At 38.3% G+C, this 13,707-nt stretch overlaps 1 long non-coding RNA gene across 1 annotated transcript in view; it reads left to right on the forward strand.

Annotated features, from left to right (window-relative positions):
• LOC141570529 (uncharacterized) overlaps window positions 1–13,707 on the forward strand; it is a 37,197-nt gene that overhangs the window by 6,142 nt on the left and 17,348 nt on the right. Inside the window, exons 2-3 of the long non-coding RNA XR_016019806.1 lie at window positions 4,407–4,495; window positions 12,814–12,979. This is a non-coding gene — a long non-coding RNA (uncharacterized LOC141570529). The remainder of the gene's footprint in view (window positions 1–4,406; window positions 4,496–12,813; window positions 12,980–13,707) is intronic.

Consider the following 13,707-nt stretch of genomic DNA (forward strand, 5'->3'; position numbering starts at 1 on the left):
GAAAAGTTAGCAAAGTAACTGGAAGAAAGGGTGAGGGAAGAGCAAGAGAAAGAGAACGATAGTATTTTCTTTAGCAAAATAAAAACTAACCCTGAGCTAAATCCCTGGAGATAGATGGACAATGCCTCTAGTACCATGGACCAATCGACAGCTTTAATCTGAAGCAATTCTTCCCCAGTATGAGGACCAATCCTTGGGAAAGAAGGAAAGAACTGGGGAAGAAAAGCCTTCAGCACCTTCCCCTAGTTACCAAGATGGTATTTCTGTTCTGTTTTAACCCCTGCCAGATATTGCCTCTTCAAAAGCATTCTCTTCCCATGAGTTCTGTCTCTTTGATGCTATGAGGGAGGAAAACGTTTTCCTTGACTCTCCTAGGATCTGTGGCTGTGTCTGAAAATTAAACTGACAAGGATTAACAGGAGAAAAGCATACACATTTTATTGAATTTTTACATGTACATAGGAGCCTTCACAAGAGAATAAAGACCCGAAGAAGTGACGATAGCAGGAAGGTTTCATACGTTTTAGACAAGGAAACAATAAGTTTGTGAAGAATTGACAAGACAAAGGAGATTAGGCTCGGGGTAGTAAGTGGTGAAGAAGTAAGTAGGAAGGGTTAGTTTAACAAGGTTCGTTTGTATAGATTTCTTGGCTCAAATTCCCCGTCTCTTAATGAGAGTGGCTTTCCTTCTGGTACAAGGAGAATACCTTTCACACGGCAGTTTTATCACCTGTTTCAGGGAAGAAGGGCAAGGGTGGGAGGTCAGAGTGAACCTCTTGCTTCTGCCATCTTTTAAAATTCCTTCAGCCTAAAATATTTAGTATGACAAGGTGCCATATTTTGGGGTCGTGTTCCTGAACCCTATCAATGCCTTAACTGTGTGTAGGGACTCTAGAGAGTGGTAATGTGAGGAGTAAGTATTTCAAGAAGAGCACAGATGGGAAGCAGAGATTTGGCTGGTGGGTGGTTCTGGACTGGATCCTGTAGGAAGCGAGGATCTGGAAGAAGAGGAACAACCATTGGGGCATCTGGTAGGGCAGGTGTGTGGATCTCTCTGAATTCTGAGGAAATCTTTTTTTAAGTTTTTAATTTTTTTATTGGGGAACTGTTTTTCCAGGACCCATCAGCTCCATGTCAAGTCATTGTTTTCAATCTAGTTGTGGAGGGTGCAGCTCACTGGCCCATGTAGGAATCGAACCAGCGAGAGCAGGGACTTTCCCCAGCTCCGGGCCTACCCTCATAGTTCGCCCAAGAAAATCTTTAACAGGCTCCCGGGTGATGCCCCTTTAAGGCCACACAGCAACACTTCCTCTGCCCTCTCCATGCCCCAAACCCCCAGCTCCCCTAACATGAGCCTTCTAAGAGCTGTCCCAGGGATAGAGGGAAACGGTATGCAAAGGTTCTGAGCTCCAATTTGAACAGGCTACTGGGGCATGAGTGGGGGTGGTGGTGCTGTGGGGACAGACCTATGATCTGGCATCGGTGGCAGCAGGCTTCTAGCACCAAGTGTGTGAATTTAGTGAGAGCAGGGACTATCCCCACCTCCTGGGCTACCCTGACAGGCCCTGGCTACGATCCCCCCAACCCCGAATGAAAGCTGTGGGTGCCAGAAGTACCTCTGGCCCTAAATGATTTTTTTTTTCGCTGTTGTGTTAATTGCTGGGCATAGCACTGTGCTTCTAACAGTCATTTCGTTTCTACACAGAATTAACCATAGTAACATTTATTAGTTAATACTTTATTATGTACTGCAATATATCTATAGTTATGGTCTCCAATCTTTCAAACAACCATTTAGGGCAGGCAGCTATTATTAGAAATTGGGGCTTAAACAGTATAAGCAGCTAATTAGGAGCCTAGCCAACATTTGAGGGTGCCGGGTCCTACAGAGCATAAGGAGCCACAGTAGTGTCTGCTGCAAAGCCCGGAGTCTCCCAGTGTGCCTCTGCCCCTCACTGTACCCTGGGAATGTCTCCGGCAGAGGCTTCTTCAGGAGGACGTTTGGCCTTTGCCCTCCATATCTAAGTGTCCTTCCTGAGCCTGGGAGAAGGCGAAGTCGCAGGCTTGTGCGAGGGAAACACTAAAGCACAGCCCTGATGAATTTGACCATAGCTGGTCTGGTTTTAACCTAAACCGGTCGTGCTTACATAACCCAATCAAGGGGCCCCTGCATGCAGCTCCTTTAGTCCAGCACCCATTTGCTGGGCACTGTGTGAGGCTGTAAAGAAGGATGAGGACATTTTCTGCATTCTGGAAGAGCAGTTTACAGTACAGAGTGGCAGGGAAGAGGGAAGGAGGAGATGCAGACCTTGTCTTTGAGGAGCTTCTGCTGTATTGGCAAAGAGGGGCTCCTCTTCCAGGTGGTTTCCAAACCCTGTCCATCCTTTAAGGCCCAGCTGGAATCCCAGGCTCTTAATGAACCTCTGCAGGAGGTCCAACCTGAAACGACCTCTCCCACTCCAACCTCCTCTGAGAACATAGGGTCAGTTCTAACGAAGGCCTCTCCACACATCACTTTGTGTCAGTCTTATTTGAGTTAATACTTAAAACAGTGTCCACTCAGTTAATACTATAAACTATTAAATAATAATATTAGCTAATAATATTATTACATATACATTATTAGTTAATGATATTAACTAATCAATATTAGCTATTATCACTACCATCCTTTTAATTATTTCATGCTTATCTCTCTCTCAGGAGCTCCCTGAATTTTGCCCTGAGTCACGAAGAAAAGATGGTGGTGGTAGATTTCTCTGTAACACGCCCCCTGCCATCTGTCTTCCAGGACTCACCCTGCATGTGCACTGTTGAGTCCTGAAAGTCCACACCCCAAAGTCCAGGGGTACCAGCCCATGGCTCTAACTTTGTGCACACTGAGAGCCGTGTCACGTGGCAAAAAGTATAGCACCCGCAGGATGAAACCTCTGGAGGGAAATTGTGTTGCTAACGATCCAAGAATGAAGACAAAGGGACATCCAGTCAGCCTCCCAGCTCCTGCCAAAGAGAGAAATAGAGTCTCTGAGCAGAAATGGTGCAGCCAGGTCTGCTTTTTTCCTGAGGGGGATTTTTCCTCTCCTTATAGCACCCAGATTCCTGGCGGTGGACAAAGCAAGCAGATATGGGCTACACTTGTAAATACGGATGTGTCCTATTATCTCTTTTTTATTATTAAATAGGAATTTGAACTTGGGGAAGAGGGAAATTATACAACATGGGCTTAGATTACCATTTGGTGTTGGGTGACTTTTAAATTGCTTCTAAGTCCGTCCCCTGCATGTTTTAGCATGACTGCAGTGGCACTGAATCTTGACCATGGTCTCATGTTCAGAACACGGAGTTAGATCCGTGACCTTGTGCTAATGACCATGATCCTTTGGAAAGTGATTTTTGCAACATGACCCAGTAGTTTAATGGGTGATATCTGAGTCTCAAGATAAATATTTCATTGGTCATCCCAACCTTGGCATCCAGATGTGGCAATTAGATTGCTTCTGACTTCTCCCATCCATGGCTTAATTGATCCTCATGGCAATGTTTGCTGGCCGGGTCTCTGTCCCATGGCTCCTTGTCTGAGACTATGAACCATTGTTGATTTCCCTCTAGAGAAAGGGAGCTTGTTTCCTCCTACTCTATTCCATCTTTTTTTCTGCCCCTCTAAGGAAATCTCTACTTTTATTCTCTGCACTCTTCCTTTAAAGTTAACTTTTTATTTTCTTGATTTTTTTCCGTAATCTAACCTCTGAGTGCCTCTCTCAAAACTATGTTTTCATATAGCAGCCCTGTTTTAGGGAGAAGCTTGTCATTCCTTTTCTTTGCACGTGTTCTAGTAGATGGGAGCTTGAGAAGTGGTAAAGTCAGGTATGCAGTTTGGTTAAAAATGGTATCAGTTCATGCTTTTATGAATTCATTCTTTATTTATGCTTCCATTCATGTTTTTACCTGGGTGAAACATGACTCATTTACTTAGTCATTATGCACTTATTCCTGCGTGAAATATTAATATATTCTACATGTCTGCACTCAGTTCTCATGGATGCATCCTAGCACTCATTCACTCATTCATGCCTTCATTCATTCGATTATTGAACTCAATCATTCATTTATATAGAATTCGTATATTCAATAATTTGTTAATGTCTACTATATCAGTCAGGGAAGAGGAAACCAATGGCACATTCAAGTTGGGGTTATTTACAGAGGTGTGAGCAGAGTGTGGGAAAACCATAAGGATTAGTGCAGCACACTGGGGCTGGCAACAGCTGGGTACTGTTTACCACCTCTGGTCTGAAAGGGCAAGAGGGGGCAGAAGCTGCGACCTTTCACTGAGGGATCTCTCCCTGGATGGGGGGTGGTAGAGTCTGGGCATAAATACCATGATCTAATTCTCCTTTCTTGTGCAGATCTCCTGCCAATGCCTCCTCATCATGCAAGAGAGGGAATAGAGGCAGTCCACACTGGTCAGCCTTCTGGGGAACAGAGCAAGGTGAAGGTGAGTGGAGAATGTATCTGGAGAGGCAAAGGAAAGATATTCCACATACTCTCTGAGGCTCGGTGGCTCGTCAGCACTATATCTCCCCCTTGTCTCTTTTTCTACAACTAAGAAAAAACCAACAGGAATGGGCAGAAAAATCCTGTCTAGGAATTATTTGCATAACAGGAAGCCACATAGAATGGAATCAGCCTGGCTACCTATAAATCTTTGGATTATGCCTCCTTAGGAAGGTCTTTTGATTCCCTCTGCCACCCCCACTCAAGAAAGGTTCTCTCTCCTGCGACAATATTTTAACAGCATTCTACATGCTTTGAGGACACAGGCTGTATTTGACTTGTCTTATGTCCCTGTAGTCTAGACAGAGCCTGACGGAAAGGATGAATGAATGCATGGATGCTTAATCGGAGAGGGTGGTAAGGAGTTTAGGAAGATAATGGTATCTTGAATTTCTTTCATTCTCCCACAAGATGGCAGCAATCACCATGGTCCAATTTTCCTAGGTGTGGAACTTGGGCACATGTTGTTATCGACTGTCTTATGAATAGAATAAATCTATTTTCAAAATCATATCAAGGACAGAATAATACGCTGATGGTAAGGAAGAGAAAAATAAAACTATTTATTATCACGAATATTATTAGATATAGCACTGTAAATTTTACTTTAAAAACCATTTGGAAAACGTGTTACTAAATTTCTGAAAGAAATAAAATTTGCCCCTGTGTAAATGTTAGATAAACCAATGAACGATCTCTGCCTTGCGTGGTGCATAGTTGTGCTATCTGCTCATGTGGAATCACTCTGCAGGGCTCTTCCCATACACCTGCCTCTGTTTCTTTTCTCAAAGCTAAAAAGTTCCACAAGCTCCAATTTCCCAGGTGGTTTGATTCTTTCTCTTCTTCTATCCAGCCATTCCAATCTGTGCAGAAACCATACAGTGTGCTTCTTGTACTGGACTATGAATGCTTGAACTCATACCTGTTTCAGGTCATATTAACTTCTGGTAAAGGGCACCATTTTTATAAAATCAAAGTGTTCTTTACAAGCTCAGAGATGATGGTGTCCCAATGAGATTGAGGATAACTTATTTAGTTTTCTTGAAAGTATTATAGTTCCTGAGTGTGTTAGAAATCAAGAGCATTGTTCCTGCGTTAAAAAAACAAATTTTTAGGGGCGGCCGGATGGCTCAGTTAGTTAGAGCATGAGATCTCAGCAACAAGATTGCCGGTTCAATTCCCGCATGGGATGGTGGGCTGTACTCCCTGCAACTAAAGATTGAAAACGGAAAACGGCAACTGGACTTGGAGCTGAGCTGCGCCCTAAGATCAAAGGACAACGACTTGAAACTGATGGGGCCCTGGAGAAACACACCGTTCCTCAATATTGCCCAATTAAAAAAAAGAATAACACAAAACAACCCAAATTTTTAAACTTGCAGAAATCTTGCTTGGATTTTACTACTTTTGCAGTGCAGCAAAGATTGCCAAGACCTGTGTTCAAATTTACCAGTTCTGGAGTTAGCATACATTTTGCCCTGTAACTTTAAATAAAGTTATGTTCAAAAGATATGTCTGCCTTAGTAACAGACAAGAATAAGAAGGATGAAGAGGTAGGAAGAGAATAAAGAAAAGAATAATCACATAACACAATTGCTTTGCTGTACACTGGCCCAGGGAGAGAGCTCACACTCATTCAACATCTATCATCTCCCAGGAACCATATTAATCTTGTTTATATTATATAATTTAAGCTTTACAACAGCTCTATGTCAAAGCACAATTTTCAAAAGTTAAAACCATGATTTTCATACAAAAATAGAATGAACGTGTCAAAAGGTATTAAACTCATTAATGAATGAAGGAACTAGTAACATGGCAAAGTTGGTTTCCAAGAGCATTTAAGGAAGAGGGATTTATGTAGCACATCAGGAAAGAATTTTAGAAAGATTGTTAATGTTCTCTATGTCTGTATCTGTATCTCTTTAGGACACCAGTAATTGGATTAAGGGCCCATCCTAATAAAGTATGACCTCATCTTAATTTATATCTTAATTAAATCTGCAAAGACTGTTTCCAAACAAGATCATATTCACAGTACCATCAGTTGAAACTTGAACATATCTTTGTGGTGATCACAATTCACCCAGTTGTGGGAGGCTTTGCAGGCAGAAGGTCTTGGGTGTGAATTGCTTTAGCTCATTTCGTCAGGGGAGGATCTCTCAGCATTGTCTGCAGGCTTTCTGCTTCTCCAGGTGCTGGGGGAAAAATCCTGTTTTTAGCCGGGTGGAATTTCAGGAGCCCAGGCACTTATCATAACTATTTTGCATCAAGTAACCTTGTTTTGATAGTATATCTCTTGTTCTGTTTTTTTTTTTAAAGCAGGGCCCAGCTCACAGTGGCCCATGTGGGGATCGAACCGGCAACCTTGGTGCTACCAGCACCACGCTCTAACCAACTGAGCTAACCAGTCGCCCCCCAAATTAGTTTTGAAAAACTATAAACCCTTTGACGCATTTTTAAGTTAGCATCTAAAAATTTTCACTATTAGTTTAAATAATTGCAAAAGACGTAATTTTGGGCATTTCGTAATATATTAACATTTAAAAATAAAACTGTTCCATCACCCTGTTAAAAGTATCCAGTGGAATCTAAATACTATAATGATTTGATATCCACTACCTTGTCTTTACATATTCATGAATAAGTTCTTTCAAAATGGTTGCACTTTTCGCATGTTTCTTTTTTCCTCCTTGAGTTCACATTTCCATTTGTAATTCTTCCACAGAATTTACCCCTCATATAATACATTTTTAAGCATGAAAGTCTTTTATTGTTTACTCTGTCCTACTTCTCTGAAAATAAAAATCAAATTTTAAAATTGTCTTCTTGACAAACACCATAAGGTTCTGAGAGTTAAATTTTTCCTTTTGGGTAGAGTTATTATAACCAAAAAACATGAAGGTAATACATTTTGATAAATAATTAGTAAATATAAAATATAAAATTTTATTAGAAATTCATTTCCTAGGGAAATAACTGGGATTTTCCTTCCGCTTAGTTCATGTATCTATGAATGATTATTGCTTATTGCTAGAATGAGACAGCATCTTGTACTAACTCTATTACTTTTTCATTTTTGTAGCTAAATGTGCTAAGAAATACTATTCATATAAATATGTAGCAAAAATGGAAGGAGTTATGTAATAATGAATTATGTGCCAAAATAATAATAAATAATTATTTAAACTCATCTATTACCTGACAATTTAATTAGATCCTCTTTGAAATTGGTGAAAAAAATGAATTAGAACCTACATGACTTGCAAAATGATTTGTTGCCCAGTCATCAGAGGCATACAGTTTCTCAAATTTCTGGGAAATATATCAAAAAGGCTTTATCAAGACTTACCAAATGATTATTAATTATATTTATTACTCTTCCACTTTGAGATATGTACCTTGATTAACTTGATATACCCAGAGAAGACTGGGAAAATTGAAAAATAGTTTATTTCGTATGTCTTTGCCAATACAATATGTTTTACAAAATGCTTTTATCTTATCACATTATTTAAACATATTTTCACCTAAATCTTGAACCTGAAAATTTTCTTCATTTAGATAGTGGAGGGGTCTAATTGGCAAACCAGTCACCTTTGTTAGTCCGAACAGCCATAGTCCCATCAGTCAGACTTCCTGTCTATCAGATAAAGTCTGACCTCATGTTTCAATTTAAATATGTTATGCATTTCAAAAGTAATATGAAAAATGGCATTATGTCATCTTTTCTTATGGCAGAATAGTATTCCATTGTGTATATATCCCATATCTTCTTCGTCCAATCATCTGTCGAAGGACACTTCGGTTGTTTCCACGTCTTGGCCACTGTAAATAAAGCTGCAATGAACATAGAAGCACATCTTTTAAAAATTTTTTTATTGGGGAATATTGGGGAACAGTGTGTTTTTCTAGGATCTCAAGTAGTTTTTTCAATCTAGTTGTGGGGGGCGCAGCTCAGCTCCAAGTCAAGTTGTTTACAATCTAGTTGTGGAGGGCGCAGTTCACTGGCTCATGTGGGAGTCGAACCGGCAACCTTGTTAAAAGTTTGCGCCTTAACCAACTGAGCCATCCAGACACCTCAGGAGCACATACTGTGTTTCTCCGAAAATAAGACTTACCCTGTAAATAAGGCCCAGTTAAGATCTCGGCCAGGTGGACGCATTTAGTACGTTATGACAATGTTCCAGAAGAAGATGATATGACTGTATTTGAATAAATGTAGATTGCTGTACATGAAAAAATAAGACATCCCCTGAAAATAACCCCTAATGGAGCAAAAATTAATATAAGACCTGGTCTTATTTTTGGGGAAACACGGTATATCTTTATGGATAAATGTTTTCAGATTTTTTTGGTAGATACCCAGGAGAAGGATTGCTAGGTCATATGGCAATTCTATTTGTAATTTTTTGAGGAACCTCCACACTGCCTTCCATAGCGGCTGCACCAATCTGCATTCCCACCAACAGTGTATGAGGGTTCCTTTTTCTCCACAGCCTCTCCAACACTTGTTATCATCTTGTTGATGATAGCCATTCTGACTGGGGTGAGGTGATATCTCATTGTGGTTTTTATTTGCATTTCTCTGATAATTAATGATGTTGAGCATTTTTTCATATGTCTATTGGCCAATTGTATGTCATCTTTGGAGAAATGTCTCTTCAGGTCCTCTGCCCATTTTTAAATTAGGTTGTTTGTTTTTTTATTGTCGCGACAACATGGGTAGATCTTGAGATTATTATGCTAAGTGAAATAAGTAAGACAGAAAAAGTAGAGAACCACATGATTTCACTGATATATGGTATATAAAACTGAAAGCAGCAAAGGAACAAGAGAAACAAATGAAGAAACAAAAACTCATAGACACAGACAATAGTTTAGTGGTTACCAGAAGGCAAGGGAGGAGTGGGGTGGTAGATGAGGGTAAAAAGGATCAAATATATGGTGATGGTAGGAGAACTGACTCTGGGTGGTGAACACATAATGTGATATACCGTATTTCCTTGAAAATAAGACCTAACCGGAAAATAAGCCCTAGCATGAATTTTCAGGATGCTCATAATATAAAATATGCCCTACCGTACTTCCCCAAAAATAAGCTCAGGTCTTATATTAATTTTTGCTCCAAAAGACGCACTGGGGCTTATGTTATATTACAAGCATCCTGAAAAATCATGCTAGTGCTTATTTTCCGGTTAGGTCTTATTTTCGGGGAAACACGGTATAGATGATGTATTACAGAATTGAAACCTGTGTAACTTAACTAACAATTGTCACCCCTATAAACTTTAATTTTAAAAAAAGTATAAAACACACTGGAAAAGGGTGATGGAACACATTTTATAAGATAGATTACTAAAAGCAGTAAGGTTCAAATGATACAGATCTAACATAGTTAATTTATCAATGCTATAAAAAGTTACAAAAAGGTAATAAATCAAACTGCTATTTCTCATTACTTAATTTATAATAATGTAGTGTAATTTGTAGCTTAAAATATTACTTATTTATGAGGTAGCGGGCATGATAAAAAGTAGGCTCAGCTGCTGGTGTTCAGCTTTTGGAATTAACTAAATAAAAGCCATATATGAAGTTAGAATTAATTCCATTAATTTTGTTAGACATCATGATCAAGCCTTCCTATGTATTTAAAGAAAAAGAAATGTAAATAATACTGTTAAAAATAATCAGTTGAGCAACCAGCATTTATTTAAAAAAAAGAAATAGAAAATACCAAACATTTTAAGATGAAATAAGATCAGGACGGATTTTAATTGAAGTAAATATTTCCTTATCTGATTGATAAAAATAGATTATAACTCCATATTGAATAATATATACCAATTCTAAAAAGCTTTGTAAAGTTTTATGTATAAGTTTTTACCCACTGAGTCTTTAAATTCTTGGCAGTTTAAGAAAGCTTAGTTACATTTTAGTTACATTAAGAGTCACTGTGGTAGACTATGTCTAAGGGGATTTCCCCATGACCCTACCACTTGGAGTTCCCATTCTTTATGTAATCCTTTCCTCTTGGTTCTAACCAACAGAGTATGGCAGAAGTGATGGGAAGTGATTCTGTGACTATGTGATGTGATATAAGACTCTTGCTGATAATGACTGTAGAGCCTCTCCTTGCTGGTTTGATGAAGTAACTGGCCATGCTGAGGAAGCTCATGTGGCGAGGAAGTGTGGGTGGCCTTGAAGAATTGATAAGATTCTGAAGGAGCGGAGGGCTGGGCCAGCAGACAGCTAGCAAGAAGTAAAGGCCCTCAGTCCTACAACCACAAGGAAATGAATTCTGCCAATAACCTGAGTGAGATTGGAAGTAGATGCTTCTGCAGTCAACTCTCCAGATGAGAATGTAGTCCCACTAACACTTTATTGCAACTGTGAGAAAACCTAAGTAGAAGACTCAGCTAAACTAGCTAGATTTCTGACCTACAGAAACATGAAATAATAAATGTGTGTCGTTTTAAGCTGCTAAGGTTTTGGTAACTTTTTGTGCATCAAAAGATAACTGATATACTAATCTACTCATCTTTGGCAAGTTTTAGGTGCTTTTCTTTAGAAATAATTACAAATCTTAGAAAAGAATATTAGAATAGCTGAAAAGAATTTTTAAATATGGGGTGAATGAAGCCTTTTATTTTTAAGTATTCAGTATACCTCATTGATTCTGTGCTTTTTGTTGTATCTGAATTTTTCCAGAAGAATGCTTTTTTATTTTTATTTATTTTTTGTCAGTAGACAGAAAATGGAAGAGACCAAGTCCTTATGTGGGAATTTTCATTGTTCCCACAACCCTGCTACCACATAGCAGAATCCCCAGGCCAAAATACTCTGTTTTTAACATAATGCTTTCTCTTAACAGAATGGCTGGGAAAGACAAGAAACTCTAAGGGTTTACTACGTTCTGATTAATCATTAAAGGATTCTACTTCTTCCTTTAGCCCCATGGAAGTTTTTACACCCAAAGAAATGCTCCACTGATAAGACTTGGAATAGGTGAGAGATGTGCCTTTATTTAAAAAGTGGGAGAAAGGCTGATATGAACACAGGCATACTCAGGCACATCAGTATTGGGAAAGAATATCTCTGGAAGTTAAGGATCTGGAAAATGATTCTCTTTACATTTCCCCTATTTACATACCCGTTGGAAAGTTTTAGGACTAGCTGAGTAGTCAGAGGCTTCCCTAACAATTAAAACACCAGTCTCCCAATGCTGAGCCTTAGCGCCAGTTTCGTTCTCCTGAGAAGGATAAAGCTAAAGGGAAGAAAAAACTCTCCACCCTTTTGAAGCTTATATGCTGGTGGAGGAAGATATAGACATACAATAAACAAAACAAATGTATAGTATGTTTGGATGTTAAGTATTACAGAAGAAAATAAAGAAGTGGGATGGAGGTTATGTGAAAATTGCACTTTCAAGAGTTGGGCTGAGAAGTTCCCCCTGAGCAGGTTAAATTTGAACAAAGACTTGAAGAAAGAGAAGGCAGGAGTTATGTTAATTTGGGGGGGGAAAGGGCCATGCAAAATAAAGTGAATCTGATAGGTATTCAATTTCTAATCTGTAACATTACGTACTGGAAAGCAATGGATCAATGTTTTTACAGGCTTATGAGGGGAATAGTTGTATCCCTGGAATTCTATATCTAGCTAAACCATCATTCATATATTGGGGGAAGAAAAGGGAACTTTAAATATGCAAGAACTTATATTTCCTGTAAGGAAAATGTATTTGAGGAAATTATTTCAGTCAAAATACTGTGAGTCAGAAAAGTAATTCAAGAAAAAAAAAAATAAAAGAGAGAAAACAACTGTGGTCTCCAAGAAATAGTGGTGAGCAATAAAACCAGTAAAAATTATAATTAAATCTAAGTAATTGAATTGTGGTTGTAGAATTTAGTGATTAAAAAGGATTTTTGAAATAGAAAATGAAAATATAAATCTTAAAAATAAGAACCTGTAATTTTCGATCCAGATTTTTAAAAAGAAAAGAAATGGCACATTATAGTAGTGGGAAGAAGTGTAGTAGAAAAGGGGCAAGTGAAAGCATTATACAATTTTTATTTTCTTGGTGGAAAAACATATAAACTTTAACCCTGGACCTTTTTTCCTTTTTAACATTTAAAGGTTAATACAATCAGGATAAAAATGAAATCTAAAGCTCATCCTTCTAGTGAAGGGCAAAAATGAGTGGCATGAATAAAGATATGGTTTTTTCTTGAAACTTTATTTCTCAATAACAATAACCAGTAGAAGGAGAGGAAGAGGAAGAGGAAGAAGAAGAAGAAGAAGAGGAAGAGGAAGAGGAAGAGGAAGAAGAAGAAGAAGAAGAAGAAGAAGAAGAAGAAGAAGAAGAAGAGGAAGAAGAGGAAGAAGAAGAAACTCTAAAAGGAAGACAGGAGAAATGAGAGAGAATGTAAGTACATATTTAAAACAAGGAATCAACAGTTATGATGAACTAGGTGATAAATAGTATAACCTTGATATTAACTTCCTCCTGAGAATAAGATGATCTATTTATCTATCTATCTATTTACCTATCTATCTATCGATTCCCTCCTTTCTCTTTTTGTGTCTCTCTTTGGAGAAGATGGAAGCATAGAGAGAAATGTCAGCTCATTTGGGGCTGCTTTTTGCTAGGGACGTCTGCTAATTCTAGAAGAGGCAATCAAAGGACCAAAAACTGAGTAGAGCTTCTGGAAGGATCCTAAGATTAGGAATATGAAATGTTTATATATAAAAATGAAAACACTGAGGTAATAGGAAAACATATCAGAAAAAATAATCTTTGAAGGAAGAAGTTTTGTTAGCATGTACCAAAACCAGAAATCATAAAGAAAGGATTGAGTGTATCAAAAGACACCAAAAACAGGTAAAATGAAAATTTGGAGAAAATAGTTAAGCGTATATGGCAGAAAAAAAGTTAATATTCTTAATGCATAAAGAGCTTTTGCAAGTAAATTATGAAAAAGGTAACCAACTTGATAGATAAATTACTAAAGGATGTGAAGAGGTAATTCAAAGAAGATATGCAAATGACCAATAAGCATTTTGAAAAGACTTTAGACTTAGGAACAATCACAGGAATGCAAATTAGGTGAGATGACTTGTTTTCCTGTTAGACTGGCAAAGATGAAAAAGTCA

This window comes from Rhinolophus sinicus, chromosome 17, assembly GCF_057876585.1.
Source record: "Rhinolophus sinicus isolate RSI-liver-muscle chromosome 17, RSI-T2T, whole genome shotgun sequence".
NCBI classification, from domain to species: Eukaryota; Metazoa; Chordata; class Mammalia; order Chiroptera; family Rhinolophidae; genus Rhinolophus; species Rhinolophus sinicus.